The sequence below is a fragment of the Onychomys torridus genome, chromosome 9 (genome assembly GCF_903995425.1).
Source record: "Onychomys torridus chromosome 9, mOncTor1.1, whole genome shotgun sequence".
In the NCBI taxonomy this organism is placed as follows: Eukaryota; Metazoa; Chordata; class Mammalia; order Rodentia; family Cricetidae; genus Onychomys; species Onychomys torridus.
In genome coordinates, this window is record NC_050451.1 from 93289932 (window position 1) to 93307712 (window position 17781).

At 39.1% G+C, this 17781-nt stretch overlaps 1 pseudogene; it reads right to left on the minus strand.

Moving 5' to 3' along the window:
• Positions 1-11704: 11704 nt before the first annotated feature.
• LOC118590794 lies at positions 11705-17504 on the minus strand (annotated as a pseudogene).
• Between the last annotated feature and the right edge of the window lie 277 nt (positions 17505-17781).

Here is a 17781-nt window from a genome sequence, read left to right on the forward strand (position 1 = left end):
ATAATATTTTTCAGTGGCTATTATAGCTCATAGATGAATTCTAAGATATAAATTACATGTTAAAATTAAATAGTATGTTTCTTTGATCTCTTTGAAACTTTTGGTTATTACTCATGAAGATTAAAAAGATCAGTTTTTCTCTTCTGTGTAAAATTCTTTAAACCAAGATAGATGATCCACTTTAGGGTGTAGTTCAAGCCTGTCTGACTTAACAGCAGCTAGCTATGCCTCATTGAGATGTCTAGCCGTCACACCTTTAGTGATGCCCAATACTATGCTTAAACTGCACAAACACCAAACAAACTCATAAACCCTGCGCAAGTTCCAAGGTAATGTATGATCATGTCCATAATCCTAAATAGATAAGAAATTTACTTTAGAAATGGCCTGTCAGCTAGGAATCAAAACAAAAGACAAATGTTGGAATGCCTCTCTTCAGAGGCCATCTAGAACAGAACTGTCCTGTGCAGTCAGTGCTACAAAGTGTTGGATAAACATTATTTTGGTCTTATGTTAGTCTATTCATATTTATACATGTATTTTAGTGCCAATATTATTTTATGTTTAATCACAACCATAACTTAGCAGGTAAAAGTGATTAGGTATGGAGAAACCATAAGGTGGTTTTTCTGAAGTGAACAACCAGAAGCTCTGGAGACTGTCTCTTCAGCCACCAACTGTTTCCTATAGCTCAAAGCATCCTTCTTTTAGAAACAGTAGTGTTTTCCCGACAAAGAGTTTGTGGAAATGCAATTTATTTGACAGAGACCATCCTGGACAGACATAAACGTATTTGGAGGTATTAATCTTTTGCCTAATATTGCTAACTAGTCTCATTTTTCTCTCATCTGCCATTGAATGTTCTCATTGGGTGAAATTGCACCATCTAGAAAAGGAGAAGGTGAAACAGGCCACATTTCATTATATTGCTTTTAACAGTTGCCCACGTTGATTTGATTTGATCTTTTCAGTGAATTCTTTTATCATTGAGGGATAAAGAGTGCTCTAAATTGGTAGTTCCCAATCTTCCTAATATAGTTCCTTCTGTTGTGGTAATTCCCAAGAAGAAAAATGTTTTCTTTTGCTACTTTGTACCTATAATTTTGAAACAGTTATGAATCATAATGTAAATATCTGTGTTTTCCAATGGTCTTATGCAACCTCTGTGCCAACTGACCCCCAAAGGGTCATCTGACCCCCAAAGAGGCTGTGACCCACAGGTTAAGAACCACTGTTATAAATGGCAATAATGCTTCTTTTGTGTATTCTAGCTTGCAAAAGCTTTCTTACTTAATTCCCTGGGAAGAAATATCATTACTTTCATTTCATAGGTAAGGGAAATGGCACTGCAAAGGATTAAGAGCTTTGCCGAATTACTTGGAATCGTGAGTTCAAAATCCGGTCTGGTTTTTTCTAAATTGCATCTGTATTGACTTTGTTTTATCATAGCTCTTGAGTTTAGCATTTGTACATTTAACAACTGTCCAATGAAAGGGAAGTAGAAGTAAGATGTGGATAGTGACTTCATTTACTGATTGCCCAAACATGGTAAGAAGTTTTCACATGTCTTTAGCTTGGAGAATTTCCATGAAGTGGACAAGGAAGAGTGGACATAATCATCTAGGGACTTTGGATCTCAAAGTTCCTTATTTTGTATGATTACACATATGTATGTATTTGAAATGAATGAATTTAGTTAGCAAAAGAATCTTGGAGTTTAGTATAATTTTAGACCCTGTTTTAGAGGGGAGATGATTTAGACACAGAAAAATTAAGTAATTAAAAAATACCATGTGTGTTATAGGGCGAGGAAACCAATGTTTCCAGACTAAATATATCCAAGTATCACAGAACATAGGAAAAAGTTTCATATATTCTAGAATAAAATAAAAGATTCTTTCAAGTATTTCTTTCCAATCTGTCTCACTAGAAGCAACTAAAGTGTTTAGAGTTAAAATTTACCTTTTCCTGTTTTTGGTCTTTCTGGTGATAATTATTCCAACTCCCAAAACCACAGCCCATTCTTTTGACTTATGATTGTAGGTAACTTTTTACTGATTTTCTAATTTTTAATATCATGTACATTGGTGTTTTGCCTGCAGGTGGCTGTGTGCAGGTGTTGGATCTCCTGGGACTGGAATTACAGAGGGTTGTAAAGCACTGTGTGAATGTTGGGAATTGAATTCGAGTCCTCTGGAAGAGCAGTCAGGGTTCTTAACCACTGAGCCATCCTTCAGCTCCAATCATAGGTAATTTTTAAATATTCTGTGTTTGAATCTTCAACCTGACTCCTAGTAACATATTTAAGTCTGTTTTATCTCTTAAAATATTCATCGTATCTTTTAATATCTACTGTCAGAATAAGTTGCCAGCATGAAACTGTACATACAGAAACAAATACAGTCAATAGTTGATGTCTGTAGAAAACTGCTTCCAGGAAGCCTGTGGACACTACAGTCTAAATCCTCAAGTTCTTGATGCACAATGGGGAGTATTTATGTATAAGTGACATGCCTCCTGTCATATACCTTAATCATCCCTAGATTCCTTATACTATCTAACAGACTCTATATAATGTATAAATCGTTATAAATTATATTGTAAGTGGTACATAAATAATTGTATTGTTTAGGGAATAGTGAAAAGAGAAAAATGCTTGTGCATGCTCAGTACAGATGCAATTTTAAAAATACATCTTTTTCCCATTCCAGTTTGGCTGAAGCTACACCTGCAAACTCTCAGGTCCAGAGGCTGTAATGATTCTGTATCACCAATAGACTCAAAGGTTTGTATTCCATGCTGTTAACTGCTCAGAGTCATTTCCTACCCTAATTTACTTCATGCTTATATTTATTATAAATTTTTATTAAGCTTTTTTCCTCTGCAACTCTCAGTGTCTCTTTATTGCCATTGACATAAGAAACTTGTTTATATTTTCTGACTAAGAAATTTCATCTTCTTCATCTGCTGTTTGTCTTATTATAGAAACTCTGACTTCTTGGCATTCTGGCTTCTGTTCTAATCTGGTTTGAGTTATAACTGAACCGGGCATAGGAATTTCAGGTTTTACTTTCTTTGTATTTTTGGATTAAGTCCTCTGTCTTGAGTCACAGCTCCAATTTTAGATGGACACATCTAAAACTTTTTCTAGAGCACATCTTCAGCATGTTCCCCTAAAGGTTGAGTGGAAAGTTGGGTTTCTGAGACTTGTGTATTAGGAAATGCATCTGTGCACCTTCTGTTTTGTGGTTGCCTTGCAGTGAGCACCAAGTGGACAGGACCAATTTCCCATTCAGAGGCAGTTTATGTGTGAGGACTGTTGCTCCCATAAATTCCCCAGGATGGTGTAGATGCTTATTGTTTTCACAAAGAAGAGGCTGTCTGAGGCTGAAAGGACAGGTATCAAAGCCAGTGAATAATGATTTCCATGAAGCACTAAAATGTCTATCATTTGTAACGCTTTTGGACACTTAGGAGACATGTATGCTTAAGGTAAGATTGAATGAACATTTAGACATTGAAGTGCTTATCTAAGTGTAGAAACCCTTGGAGTCTTGTAGATCAAACCTAATAATGCACTGCGCTGGCACCTTTACATACCAGACCAGTTACGATTGTTGTAACTGTAGCAGTGTATTTTGCCAACTATCACTAACTGTATTTAATACTCTTACATAGCAATATCTATAAGAAGTATTTTGTCAAGTTACATATGCAATTGTATATGCACAGAGACAAGTTTACTATTGGAAGAGAAAAAAAAATGAAGAAATGGCCTTCCAAAGATTGTTATTTATGTGTCAGCAGAGGCAGGAAAAGACTAATGTTTGAGTGCCTGCTTTGTGTTAGATTCATACTTTTAATTTTGTAACTTTCCAAGAAAGTGTTTTTATTCTTTTAAATATTGTTAGATAAAAATGTATGTGTGAATTATGTACAATGTGATGTTTTGAAATATGTACACATTATGGATGGCTGGATATGGCTGACTAATGACCCATCCATAGGTACAGTAATGGTTTTGGGGGTGAGAGCACCTAACCACCACTCTTTTCACTGCCAGAAATATAATAAATTATTATTAACCATATGCTATAGAATGGACCTTGTGAACTTGTGCCTTCTTTGTGACTATAAGTATTCAATTTTAATATAAGCCATCTGAGGACACAAGAACCTGTTCAAGCTCTCTGAGTTGTTTCATTCAGTTTGCTAGGACTTCAGGAACAAAATGACACAGACAAGAGGTTTCACTCGGAGAAACTCACCTTTGACGGTCCAAGAGGCCAAAAGTCCACAGATAGAGTGTCAGCAGGACTGCACATTAGGGCCTGTCTCCTGTGGTTGTCCATGCATGTTAGTTTTGTTTGTCTTTCTCTCTCCCTCCTTCTTTCCTTCCTCCTTCCTCTCCTCCCTTCCTCCTTCCTTCCTTCCTCCCTCCCTTCCTTCCTTCTTTCTTCTCTCTGTCTTTCTTTTTGGTTGTTGTTTTGTCTTTTCTGTTTATTTTCTTGTTTGTTTGTTTTTTTTTTCTGTGTCTGATTCTGAGTGTCCACATTTTCTCTTTCTATAAGAACACCAGATTGATTAAATTAGGATCTACTGTAAGAAAATCACTTTGTGTGTGTGATGGAGGTTCATTGTAACAGTCTCAGTTTTAGTGATTCATCTCTTTTAAAGACTCATTTCTAAATGCAGTTACATTCTGAGATCCTGTGGATCAGGACCTCACATGAACTGGGGTGGTGATGGGGAAATACATCAATACCTAAGAAGGGAGAGAGTTGTGTTTTAAGAATGGGAAGGTCATGAGCCATGCTGACTTTCTCTTGTTAGCTCCAACTGTTCTGACATGCAGAGAGAATGCATGGCACAGGGAATTACTTCTTAACCACCATTTATCTAGCATGATAGTGGCTAAAACATGGAACTTCCCCAATGCTCTGTGCAGGGAGGACAGACAATACATGCACCATATACGGGGGCATTCAGTGTGGGAGGGATCTAGAAATTATTTAGTCTCAGCTATTCACTTTATAAATAAATACACAAAAGTCCAATTACAAGCAGACTTGCAAAATAGTATAAAATTAGCAGATATATGAGGGTTAAACTTGTTATAACAAACTTTATGCTAGGTACTGAAATACACACACACACACACACACACACACACACACACACACACACACGAACATATATAATCTCTGGAATGACATTTGGAGACAGTCATTGCTACCTCTCTCCATATTACAGATAAAACCTCAAGGATAAGATCTAACTTTAGAGTTTCTGGTGAATTCAATCATTATCTTCTTCATCATCTTCTTCCTCATCCTCTTTTTCATCTTAGCTCATTTAAACTAGGAGGTGGGGGTAATGAAATATCCAGGAGAAAGAAACTATCCAAAGACATTAAGACACATGCAAAGCCAGGACAATCACAATTACATGTGGCCGAAGATGCGGCCAACTGGGTTCCTGCCTTTTGCTTGCTTACTTTGTGAGCAGAAAGGCTGCTACTTTCAAGTATCTTCCACAATGAGGTGGTTTAAAAAGACTGTCACTGATGAAACCAATGTTATTTGTCATTTCAAATTCCTCCCCTTACCCCCAGGAAGTCACATCAAGAGTCTGTGGTGAGCAGTCACATTTTCTTTTTTTCTTTTTTTTTTTAATTAGAAAAATCTTTGTGGAGCTACCTCCCAAGCTTGTCCCAGCCCTAGCCTTTCCTCTTGAGTTTGGGCCTATAGGTGGCAGCAACTGTTAGCTGTTGGGCTAGGGTGACATGTACCAAAAGCTTTCTTGAAATACTTTGAATAGTTTAAATATTCTTGGATATTTAAAAATGAAATTTTCTCTAGGTAGGAAAGTGAACGGCCAGCCTTAAGCTGTGACTTGTAAATAGTGCATACACCCTAGTCTACACTAGAGAGATTAGACTTGACACAGGGGCTTGATAGTCTGTCCCTAGAAGTTTGTTCTGTGATGATGTTTGGCCGTCTTCAGTGACTAGTGTGGTCAGATTGGCTATCTTTTTCCATTCCATCATTGTGTATAACAGATTTTGAGTCTACAAAACCAACAGTATGGCCATCAACTCCTCTGTGCCATGCATTCAATAAATGCTGTTTTGTTGTTTGTTTGTTAAACTCATACAGCATTTATTGAATGCTTGGCACAGGGGAGTTGATGAAAGTTAAAAAAAAAAACTTGCAAAAATGCTAACTAACATGCATAGAGTAGCATATGATTTAAGGAGAATTTATCAGGAGAATCCTATTATAGTTTGGGTCATTTTGTTGGTTTTTGTTTTGTTTCATTTTGTTTTTTGATGGTATAGAATTTGTTTATCTGGTTTTCAGGGTGAGGAATGCTTATATTCAATAATGTTTCCATGTGTCTATTAGGTTCTGGAGGAGCTTTGACAATATGGACTTTAGCTGTCTGTCTATAGACAATTGATAAACTATACTTTGGTATGATTAATCTAATCACGTCAGTCATCTTCATCAGGGTTTACATTTTTGTTGCTCAGTCCATTGGAGGACAGAGGATTGTATCAGTTACAGTTCAGTCAGTTAGACCCAGCCTTTACGTTTCCTCATTCTGAAGACAGCTTTAAATGATGCTTCTTTATCCAAAAGACCTAAAATACTACACAGAATAAAACCTTGCTCCTTCAAATATAGACCATTGACCATTCAGCACAGACCTAATTGTTTGAATTTAATAATTTAAATAAAAGTAAAATAAATTAAGCAATTTCAATAAAAGATGATTTTTGTGTGTATTATTTAGTTAGATTATTTCTTTTATGTAAGGAAGTAGATTAGTCCATTTGCAAAAAAAAAAAAATAGAACAGCGTCAGTTTTGTGACTAAAGTTTCAGTGTGTGTCAAGAGCAAGATGACTGAATCAAAGCAGTTGCTTACAGGGAATGGAGAGACGGCCCAGTGGTTAAGAATGCATATTGCTTTACCAGAGGACCAGAGTTCAGTCTCCAGCACCCAAGTCCAGCAGTTTACATATGCCTGTAGTTTGAACTCCAGAGTATCTGACGCCATCTTCTGGCCTCCACAGGCACTACACTCATGTGCACATAGCGCAGACAGACACACAGACATATACATAAACACACACATGTAATTTATTTTTTTAAATCTTAAAATAACAGCTCATAAATAGGAATAAATATACCTGTATGACAGATACTGGTTAGGATTTATTTTAAGTAAGGCATTGGCATTTTAGGTTATAAACTTAGCAATGGCTCATAAACTTTAATTTGAAATAAGGCTAAGGTGGGAATTGAGTGTGAACAACTGAGCATCATTTGTACAGGGATTTGTCTAAGATTAAAATCAGAGGGTTAATGTTCTCTTAAGCAATTATTGATTTGTCTTTCCTTAGTTTGATTTCTTTGTTAAGAGCTTTATCTTGGAGGGAAGAGAACACAGAGCAGTCCCATAGAAAGTGACCCACATAAGCAGATATTTTATATCAATATCAGCTATAGTCAGTCTGTGTTACTGGGTGAAAATTACTGAGCACCTCAAGAAAGGGTATTGGAAAACAGATGTGTCACAGAGCGTAGATAACGCTGAGTGAAGCGCCCAGGAGAGGTGAAGAAATGAAAGAAAGAGCTTCAAACAGATGGACATTTTCTACAGAGAACTTCCTTGTTGTCCTTGCACTTGAAAATACAGTAGGTTGCATTTAATCTTTTAATCCTTATCTCCAAAGATAAGGTTTTCCCCCCAATGATTGTTTTATTATTGCTTCAAAGTTTATATAAAGTGTCACAAGTCACAGCTTATAGATTTTCAAAGAAGACTCTCATTGTACTTTGTAAATTTAAATTTATTATTATTAGGTAATATTTATCTTTCCTCTATGTACCAAAAAAAAATATTTACTAGAATTACTGCTTAATAAACAACTCAATTCCAGATTCCTTCCCTCCTGGGAACCAGACATTCTTTTCAGATCCTTGGACTTGTTTGCAAGGAGTACATATTCTCAATGGGTCTCCTCTCTTGTTGGGTAATCTGCAGTCACTAACCCCTGAGGAAAACATCCTCAGCAAGCTAGAAACTAAATTTTCTCCCCTCCAGCAACCCTATTGTTTTGGAGGTGAAAATATTGAATGCTTCTAAGATCAATGCTTTCTCCCCAGGTCAATTCCTTCTCTGTGATGTTTTTGGAATTCCACATTTACAAAGGCCTCCCTTCCTTACCCAAACATTAATGGACACACAACATATTATGGTAGATTATCATATACATTAGTAAACAAATTTAGTAAAATAGCAGCCTTAGATAATTTGCACTGTAATTTGCACTGTTATGAATTCTTATATGTTGATACAAATATAAACTTTTTATATTCCTATTTAAGATAATTTGTATATTGATACAAATACAGAACTATGTTTGTTATATTGTACACGTATTTTTACTCTTATTTGAAATATTTGTATATTGATACAAATGTAAATTTATATCTGTCATACTGTATGTATCTTCTACTTCTGTTTAAGATATTCTGTATACTGATATATATTTAGGATTATTATCATATTACATATTGCACTATACATTCCTACCTCTGTTAAAGATATTTTGTATATTGTCACAATTTAAAGTCATTGTCCTTTTACTGTACATTTGCTTACAGACTGTTTGCCTTATTTATATGAAGCCTTAGTCCTTAGGTTGTTTAAGTAGATAAGACTTATAGATTTATTGTCACCTATGCTTGTCATCTCTATAATTATGTTAGTTAGGTTATCCAGATTTATAAAGATATAGGTCAGATGGACAGGTAATCTTCAAACACTTCATGGACCTAGAGAATATGGCATTTAAATAACTTAGAATTCTGTTGATGTGAGACACAATTGCTCCTGGCAGCACCAATTTGATCCTGAGAGAATGTTGGGCTTCTAAGACATTTCCATTTGGAAGTTTGTCTTCTTGGCACAAAATGGCCTACTGGGCAAAGAACTGCCCTTGCCTCAACTGCTGACAGTACAAATGCTGTCCTTTCTGGACAAGCGGGACACAAGGAAAGCGACCACTATACTTTGCCAAGACAGGGTAAGATGGTCTTTCAGAATTCCTGCTTCTGAAAATGGTCTGTCAGATACTCTAGGCCTGTAGCCAATTTGAATGCACCAATGATGCTGAGAAACATTAGGTGACTGTCCAGGCTGCCAGCTGTCTCTATCTACTCTTGCAAGACTCCTGAAAGTTGCTTTGTCCTTCTCCCATTTCTCAGGTATTATTATATTCCTTCTCAGGTCTTTGATGAGGTTGAAGACTAGCAGTTATAGTTACAACTTAGTATATATACATATATAATATCTTAGATAAAATATATTAAGTGTTAGACTCAGGTTCTTTAGGATAGGACACCTTTTGGAATGATCTTTGTAACATGCCACCTACCCACGCTCTAGACTTCCCTGGATTTTAGTATGTGTTTTTTGCTTGATATTGTTTGCATTTATTATAATTCCAACTTATCTAGGTCATTATCCCTCATTACTCCTGGACAATATTTGATAACCATTTCTTTCTTTGTATATAGTTTTATATTAGGTTAGAAGCTTCTTATTTAGACAAAAGGGGGAGATGTAGTGGGTAGCCATCCCAGCCTTGGCCTGGAAGTTCCAACCCCCATTGAGGCTTCGGTAATGGTCATGCCCACAAGGCAGGGCTGAGGGAGGAAGCTGAAGACCAAGGATCGAGAGGAGAGGTCTTGCTTGGTTCTGGGACCTTGGACGCTGGAGGTAGACCAAGCAGAGTTTTCCAGAGAACACCGCCGGACTGCGCCATACCTTTGCCAGACCCTACAACCTATCCCTTCATTTGTAAGTTACCCCACAAAATAAACCTCCCTTTTAACTACGTGGAGTGGCCTTAATAATTTCACCAATACACGTCTGCAAGTATGTTCACACTCACCATCATCTAAGATACAGTTAATAGTAATAGTATTCTTTACATAAAGGGTCTCCTTTTTCTATCAGTCAGATTAATTGCAAGGTTTGGAGTGGTGTGTGTGTGTGTGTGTGTGTGTGTGTGTGTGTGTGTGTGTACAGGTGTTCCTGCTGATGCGTCAACATCTAAAGGCTGGATATATATTTTGGAAATCTTTTTCTCTAGCCCTCCATGTTATGTTTTGAGACAGGGTCTCTCACTGAATCTAGAGCTCACTACTTCTAATAGACCATAGACTGGATGGACACTAAGTCTCTGAGATCTGCCTATTTCTCTCCTCTCTACCCTATACTAAAATTATAGACATATACTAGGCTTGACTTTAGTGGGTGATAGGGATCTCAGGTTCCCATGCTTGTAAAGCAAAACTTTTGCTCACTGGACATCTCCATTGCCCCAACCAACTCTGAGGTTTTAGCTTAACATTTTAAATGCATGTCATTAGAAAGAATGGCCAGAATCGACTAAAACCAACATTTATGGTTCCAGCATGGTTGTATTAATTGTGCATCAAGGTCATAATCTCTAGGGTGCTATCATCTCCATAAGGGAAGACTTCCCACCTGATTTGTTCTTTAGTGTTTTGCTAGCACATTAATGGAGTTTTGTGCAAAAGAACTGCTCAACACATACCTGCTGGACAAATGAACCATTAAGAAAACCATTGGAACAGATATAATGATTCTGCTATTTAGAATTTTCTGTTATTTCCAGTCTAGAATTCAGACTCATACAAGCATACTGTTACTCTGATTTCTTATTACATTCCTCTGTTTCCTAAAGACTTCCTCTGTTCCTATTCACTCATCAGTACTGAGACCAGAATGGCGCCATTTTCTCTGCAGTGTTCAACAAATCCATCTTTACCCTAAGAAAGGAAGCTCTCAGGTTTTGCTCATACTGGAGTGCTCTAAGGCATTGCAAAGCTTTGCTGTCCACTTGAGCAGCCGATAATAGTCCTTTGATGTAGAGCTTTGAACAAGAGATAAGAAATAGTTATCTAACCATATCCTTTACTGATAGTCAACAGGACCTTCTTGCTAGTCAAGCCATTAGATATTATTTTCCACGTGGCTATCCAATCCAGGAAAACTCATTCCACATTATACAGAAGCCATTTGGAGATCTGTTGATCTCCAAATTCCAAATTTCTCTCAACTTCTCTATGCCTTTAATGCCCCCTTTTTTTTCCTGAGACATATTTTGCAAGCTATAAATATAAACAACAGTGGTTTTCTACATCAGGCCCAGTTTCTTAGGCTCTATTTTCTGAGTGGAATTTTACATATCTTTATTTTTGTTTAAACAGTTTTAAACAAGAATCCAACAGCAAAGGTGTTGTTTCAGAGAAATGTCAGTCACAGACACTGAGAGATTTGTGTTGAATAAAGAGACTTGATAAGGCTGTAGTTGGTGTTGAGACAGATACTATGCTACCTACTCTTGAAGTCTCCCTTGGGGAGGGGGTAACAGATCTATGTGTTTGAAAGCCTCTTCTTGGAGTCACATGGTATAAAGAGCTTTCAAGTAAATGCTCAGAAATGGGCTAAGTAGCCACAGAAAAGTTCACTTTCTCTTTAAGGGATTTTTTCTAATTGTCTAAACCTATTTGTGTTATTGATTTTTGACATTAAGATATAATTTCATGGGAGATATCAAATTGAAGCAAGCACTTCCAGCAAGACAGAGAGCAGCTCCTCTAAGGTTTAGGTTTTGCCCATATGGAATATCCCATACTGAGGGTCATTTCCTCCGAGACAAAGCTTGGGCTAACACATGCACATGGATCAGGCTAGTGGACATTTTCATATTTCCCTAGCTCTTCAATTTATATAACCTGTATCTAACAAATGCCACAGAACCTGCTGTTTCAATAGGGACAAATGGTGTCTGAGCTTTTCAAGTGAATTTAGATTCTTGCTCTTCATCATATGAAGAAAGAGAAAGATCTCTGTGGGTGGACACTGATTGCTTGAAGAATCTTCAGAGACATGGTGTCCTGTAGATGAACAGTCTTATTAAATAAGAAACACAAAGGCAATTGCAAAGTTAAAAGCCCAAGAGGTCAGAGCAGTAGCTAAGACCTAAAACCTTACCCTTCACTACCGCTGCTGTCCTTCTCCTCAGCAAGAGACCTACTTCCAGTCTGTCTGTCCTTTTATTGACTTTCTGTTCTGCCTTCTCATTGGTTGTAAACCCAACCACATGACCTCCTTGTCACTGCCTAGATAGGTCTTCTATGGTTGGTATTGAGATTAAAGGCGTGTGTCTTCATGCTGGCTATGTCCTTGAACTCACAGAGATCCGACATTTCAGTACAAATAAAATATCACCGTAGTGTCCCTCATAGTCCAGCCGGCTTCTCCCCTTTAATAGATTTCAATAATTTCTCCTCTCTTCCTCCACTTTTCTTCACACGGCTGGGGAGGAACTAGCCTAGTAGAAGGGCTCCTTTGGAAACATTTTCAACATGCTGAGGCTGGTTCAGACATCTCCCATCTCTGTTTCTGTCCACCTGGTTTCCTCTTGCTGTTCTTTCTTCCCTGGGCTCTGGACACTGACTGTCGATCTCTTTCTGTGGTTTTGCTTTGGTTTTTGTCTCCTCGTTAAGCTTACCTACTTGGCTCTACTAACTCTAAGAGCTCAATCTGTGAGACCTCAGAGCCAGAGGCAAGGGCATCTCTTGTCGAGGGCTGCTAGCAAAGGGTTGGACCCTCCAGTGGCTCTCTCTGGTCACCCCCTCCTGCTGAGATGGCTGCTGGTTCCTGGAGTCTGACAGTGTATTGTCACGCGGATTACACTGATTAGCTCCAGGGAGCTAGGTAACAGGAGCTCTTTCAATGGGGTCCTAGCTTGCTGTCAGGTTGACTGTTCAAACACTGGTTTTTGGGATCCCCTCCAGCATTCTTTAATGTAATCCAGGCATGTTATTGCAGGTTTTATTTGAGAAGGGGCTACTTACTTGTCACTTGAAATATTTTTTTAAGGAAAAAAAATCAAAGGAATGAGAAAATATGGCATAAAGAGGAGTCAGTGTGAGGGAGGCAGAAAGGGAAGAAGAAAACGCAGCCACCTCCCAAATGCCAAGCTTGCATCAAGTGCACGTGCGCTCTGGGGAGCAAGGGTTCTGTTTTGTTTTACGCAGAAACTTTGATGGCTGTGCGTGCTTGGGGGTTTGCTTTTCTGGGGAACTACTCGGCTCCAGTGAATTCGAAGACAGCAGAACGACCCTGAGCAGGAGGAGGTAGTGACTGGTGCTGGTGGGACCCACGTGAGAGTGTTTGGCTGGAAGTTATCAAGACAGAGCGGCAGAGAAGATAGAGTGGGTCTGGAGAGAGAACAGGGAACCCTGTAGACTCTAATCAAGGACTTTTCCAGACTCGACTCTCTTTGCTTCTGATTTTGTGTTCTAATCCCATCCTTGGGAGCTTTAAGGATACTTAACCCTGGGGAACTGCTTAAGTTCTGGAATGTAAACATAGCATACCTCACAGAGACATCTTTGTTAAATTTAAAAGAAATGAAGGCTTCATGGCAGCCCACCCGCTCTTTTCATCTTTAGAATTTTCTGATTATTAATCATGCACCCCTCCCCCAATATGCACGCACATATACACTTATACACAGCACTGAACCCAAAAATTACAGGACGCCCCTTCTTCTGGGAGGCTTTACCAGTAGGTCGTGGTGATAAGGACAGAATCAGCCAGCTTGAGTGTCAACATGGTAAAACCAAGAGGACGGAAGATGTGCCTCCTCTTGTGAAATTTGAAGCCTTGGAGAGTTGATACAAACACTCCACTACTGAGGGGCTTTTTTCCCCCTGGGTTTTCGAGACAGGGTTCCTCTGTGTAGCCCAGGCTGTCCTGGATCTCACTCTGTAGACTAGGCTAACCTTGATCTCACAGAGATCCACCTGCCTCTGCCTCCCAAGTGCTGGGATTAATGGCGTGCTCCACCATGGCCCAGCTGAGGGTCTTGCTCAGTAAAGAAGGCTTCACAGCATTTTGAATGTTGGTACAATGATGTGTGCTTTTCATATACATATGTTCATGTTTATGTGCTTGTGTGTGGAAGGGTACAGGTATGTTTGCTGGTGCATGTGTGCCTGCTTGCATTAGTGGAGATCAGTAGACAACGTTGGGAGTCTCAAGTGACCTGTAACTTCACATGTAGGCTAAACTAGCTGACCAGTGAGCTCCAGGGATGAGCTCACCTCTGCCTTCCCAGAGCTGGGATTACAGACATGTGTCACTACCCCCAGCTTTTTTATGTGAACTCTAAGGCTCCAACTCAGGTTCTCATTTGAGAGGCAAGCACATTACCCATGGAGCCAGCTCCCCTTCCCTAGGAGCCTGTTTTATACGTATTCATTTTAAAGTGTCTAGTTTGGTGTCTGACACATTATAGCAACAATAAATGGCATTTTCATTTATCTTCCCATCCTGAATTGGCAAGACCTCATAAGACTTGATGTTTAAAATAGCTTATGAAAATTTTGAAAAACTGAAGAGCTTTGAAAAAAAAATGCCTTTCCTCTTAATTTCTTGATTGCTTGCAGTTGCAAATGTTACTAGGATAATATATAGGAATTGTCCTTGATTTACAGTGATTGGATAAGCCTGATCAATTATTAGTTCATCAATAAGATTGTTAAGAAAAAAATGGAAACCGTGAAACATAATATCTGTATGCAGTTGGTCTAAACCATATATCCTTGGTTCTAGGATCATGTTGTTCGTACTGGATTTCCTCAAACAACCCCAAAATAGATAATTTATCTCTGAGACTATTTATTGACCTAGGGAGATTCCCTCTGGGCCCAATTTTCTAGCAAATGAATTCAAAGGTAATGACACTTCCTTGAATCGTCTCTTCAGGATTCCTTGTCTGTTAGATGCTGTAGATGCCTTTTCTTTCTTCTTCTTCTTCTTCTGGCTTCTCCCAGCTGTTAGCCCTGTCTCAGGATACTGTCAACTCCCACAGCTTCCTGGAGAAATTGTCCCAGTAATAGGTTGGGATGGGTGGGGGTGCACCGCTATGCTTCATCTGAGCCAGTGGCCATATGGCCCTGTATCCATGCCTATGTGGTTTTGTTTTTTTTTTTCTTCACAAGTAGTTGTTAGGTTGTTAATTCTGTTTTTGATAGTCAGGTTTTAAAAGGGGTGGGGGGAGGGTGGGCAGGGTGCTTGGACTGAGAGCCTGAAGAGAGGAGAGAGCAGGAGTGGTTGCTATGAGCTTTGCAACATGCGCACGAGCGTGCACCCACACACACAAATACACGGACAAAGGGATAAATTGAAAAAGAAAGCAGTGGCCTCTGCTTGGTTCAGCAGTGCGGGGCAGCCCCACAGACGGAAGTGCTGCTTTGTCCCAAGCTACAGCCTTGTTTTCTCGTTCATTGTCTTCCAGGGTAAAATCTGGGGGAAATTCACCTGTCTGATGCAAAGTTAAACTGCTGCCTTTAATGTGACTGCATGGGAACTCGGGTTTATTAATGAATACAACATACCCTCTTTGATTTGAAAGCTTTCACCCTGCTGAAAAGATTCAAAAGGCATTGCTTCCTGCACCAGCGGCATTCCTTTATCCGTCTCAGTGGCTCGCCCCTACCCAGCTGCTATATCTCATTAACAAGCATTTGACCACTGCAGCCGGCCTGGGAGTGTTGACACTTGAAAGGCCCAGGCAGGCGTGGGCAGGCCATCAGCTATGGCAACAGGAAACTGCCCCGAGACAACACTGAGAAAACAGCAGCTGCAAAAGCCAAGTCCGGGGAGACATAAAGAGCCGCCTGTGCCCACGTTGGTCTGGGGTATCGGTGCGTGCGTGCCTGTGGATCTCAATCTACAAGTCTATTTACTCAAGCATGGGCTGATAGTGTTGCCATCGGTGTGGGTCAGTCTCTTTGGGCTATTTGACAACTTACCATGTTCGTATGCATAGCCCCATGTTTCAAAAATCTTCTTGTTCTCCAAACAATGTAAGCTCTTGTTTGTGCACAGACAGAAGAATGCGCACTAGAGGATGCACTGTCATGGACATCATGTGTACAAGGAAAAGCCTATATGCCTGGATTCTCATACATTTTTCATGTTACTAAATTATTTTTCAAAAACAAGGCAACCCACAAAATTATCTTATAAATACATGAGACTAATAGCTTTTGGTTTAGGCATCAAGCAGCCATGGTTTAAGTAGAGTGTGTAAGAGTAGAAGTATTGTTCCAGTCATATAAACACAGCTTGAACAATTCAGCATGGGAGTCTGTATACATTACTATTGGTTATAGTGATTTTTAAATACAAATTTAAATAACATTTATTTCTTACTGAGTTGTGGGCTTTCCAGTACTATATTTCTAAATCTCCTTCTGTATTTATGTACTCATCAGGGGCTCTCAGATTACGGACTATCTCATGTAATACTTGCGGCATGATTTTTCAAATCTTATGTGTCCATTTTCAAAGTGTTCTAGTAGCCAGGCAACCCAGGGGCCAGTTCCTATCCCAAAAATACTGTGTCATATTCATGTTCAAAAATGTAACTTTTCATCCTTAAGAAAAAATGACCCCTTTACAGACATAACAAAAAGAAGTAACACCCCAATAGGGAAAGAATGAATACTAATTTTTAAAAAAAAGACACAAATTCAGTGAGTTCCAAGTGACATGAGGTGACTGTGTGCAGGGTGGTGAATTATTTTCCTGTCACCTTTAGTACAATAGACAATTGGTGATTATTACATTGTAGTCATTTCCTTAATTCTTTTCAATAATTTAGAGCATTTGCTTCTCAGTCATAAAAAAAAAAAACCCTCCTAAATTATTCACGGTTAATTAGTTAGAAAGCATTTACTGTGTTTAAAATTCTTCTGTCTTCACTTATGGGGGGGGGGTCAGGAAAGTGTTGTATTGTAGAATGCAGTGACTTTTCCTGCTCTGCTTCTGCCCCCACCTCCTGCCTTTCCCATATATGCTCCTGGGGAAGAGAAGAGGGCACCAGCTGGCACTGGAAGTGGATGTTCCTGTCAACATGGTAACTGTAGAAACCTGGTCCCAAGGGCCATTTAGCCATTTCCACTTGACTTCCCATCATAGAGGAACTGGGTCAAATTCATGTTCAATAAGCAGAAAGATAACCAGACTCCAGAAGCATATGATGGGAGGAGCTAATTCCAGGTCTACCACATCCTGGGCAAGACACAGCTAGAGCAAGTGACCATTTCCTGCACCTCTGATCCTTATCTGTTAAAGAGTGACAAGGTCAATAGTGCTAATGCCCAGTGTTGGGCAGCTTAGAAGGACATGCATGTGTGTATACATTGTTTGTGGAGATTATGGAACCTTTAGGTAGTAGACTCTTGCTGGAGGAAGTACGTCATTGAGGCGGGTTTTGAGGGTTTTTAGCTCTGCCCTGCTTCTTACTCACTTTTTCTTCTTCATGTGTGCAGTTGACATGTGATCAGCCAGCTTCCTGCTCTGGCCATCTGTTACCATGTCTATCCTGCTGTTGTGAATTCTCCCTCTAGAACAACATGCAAATAACTTCTTCTTGCTATAAGTTGCTTTTGCTCATGGTATCACAGCAACAGAGAAGTAACTAATATATGCTTGATGAATCCTGGTGTCATTTTCTGTCAGAATTTTTCCTTTTATTAATTTTGTATTTCAGCTTGAAATTTTCTGTTTGTGGGGTGTGTGTGTGTGTGTGTGTGTGTGTGTGTGTGTGTGTATGTGTGTGTGTGTAATATACCAGCTAAATCTCTTGCTCTGT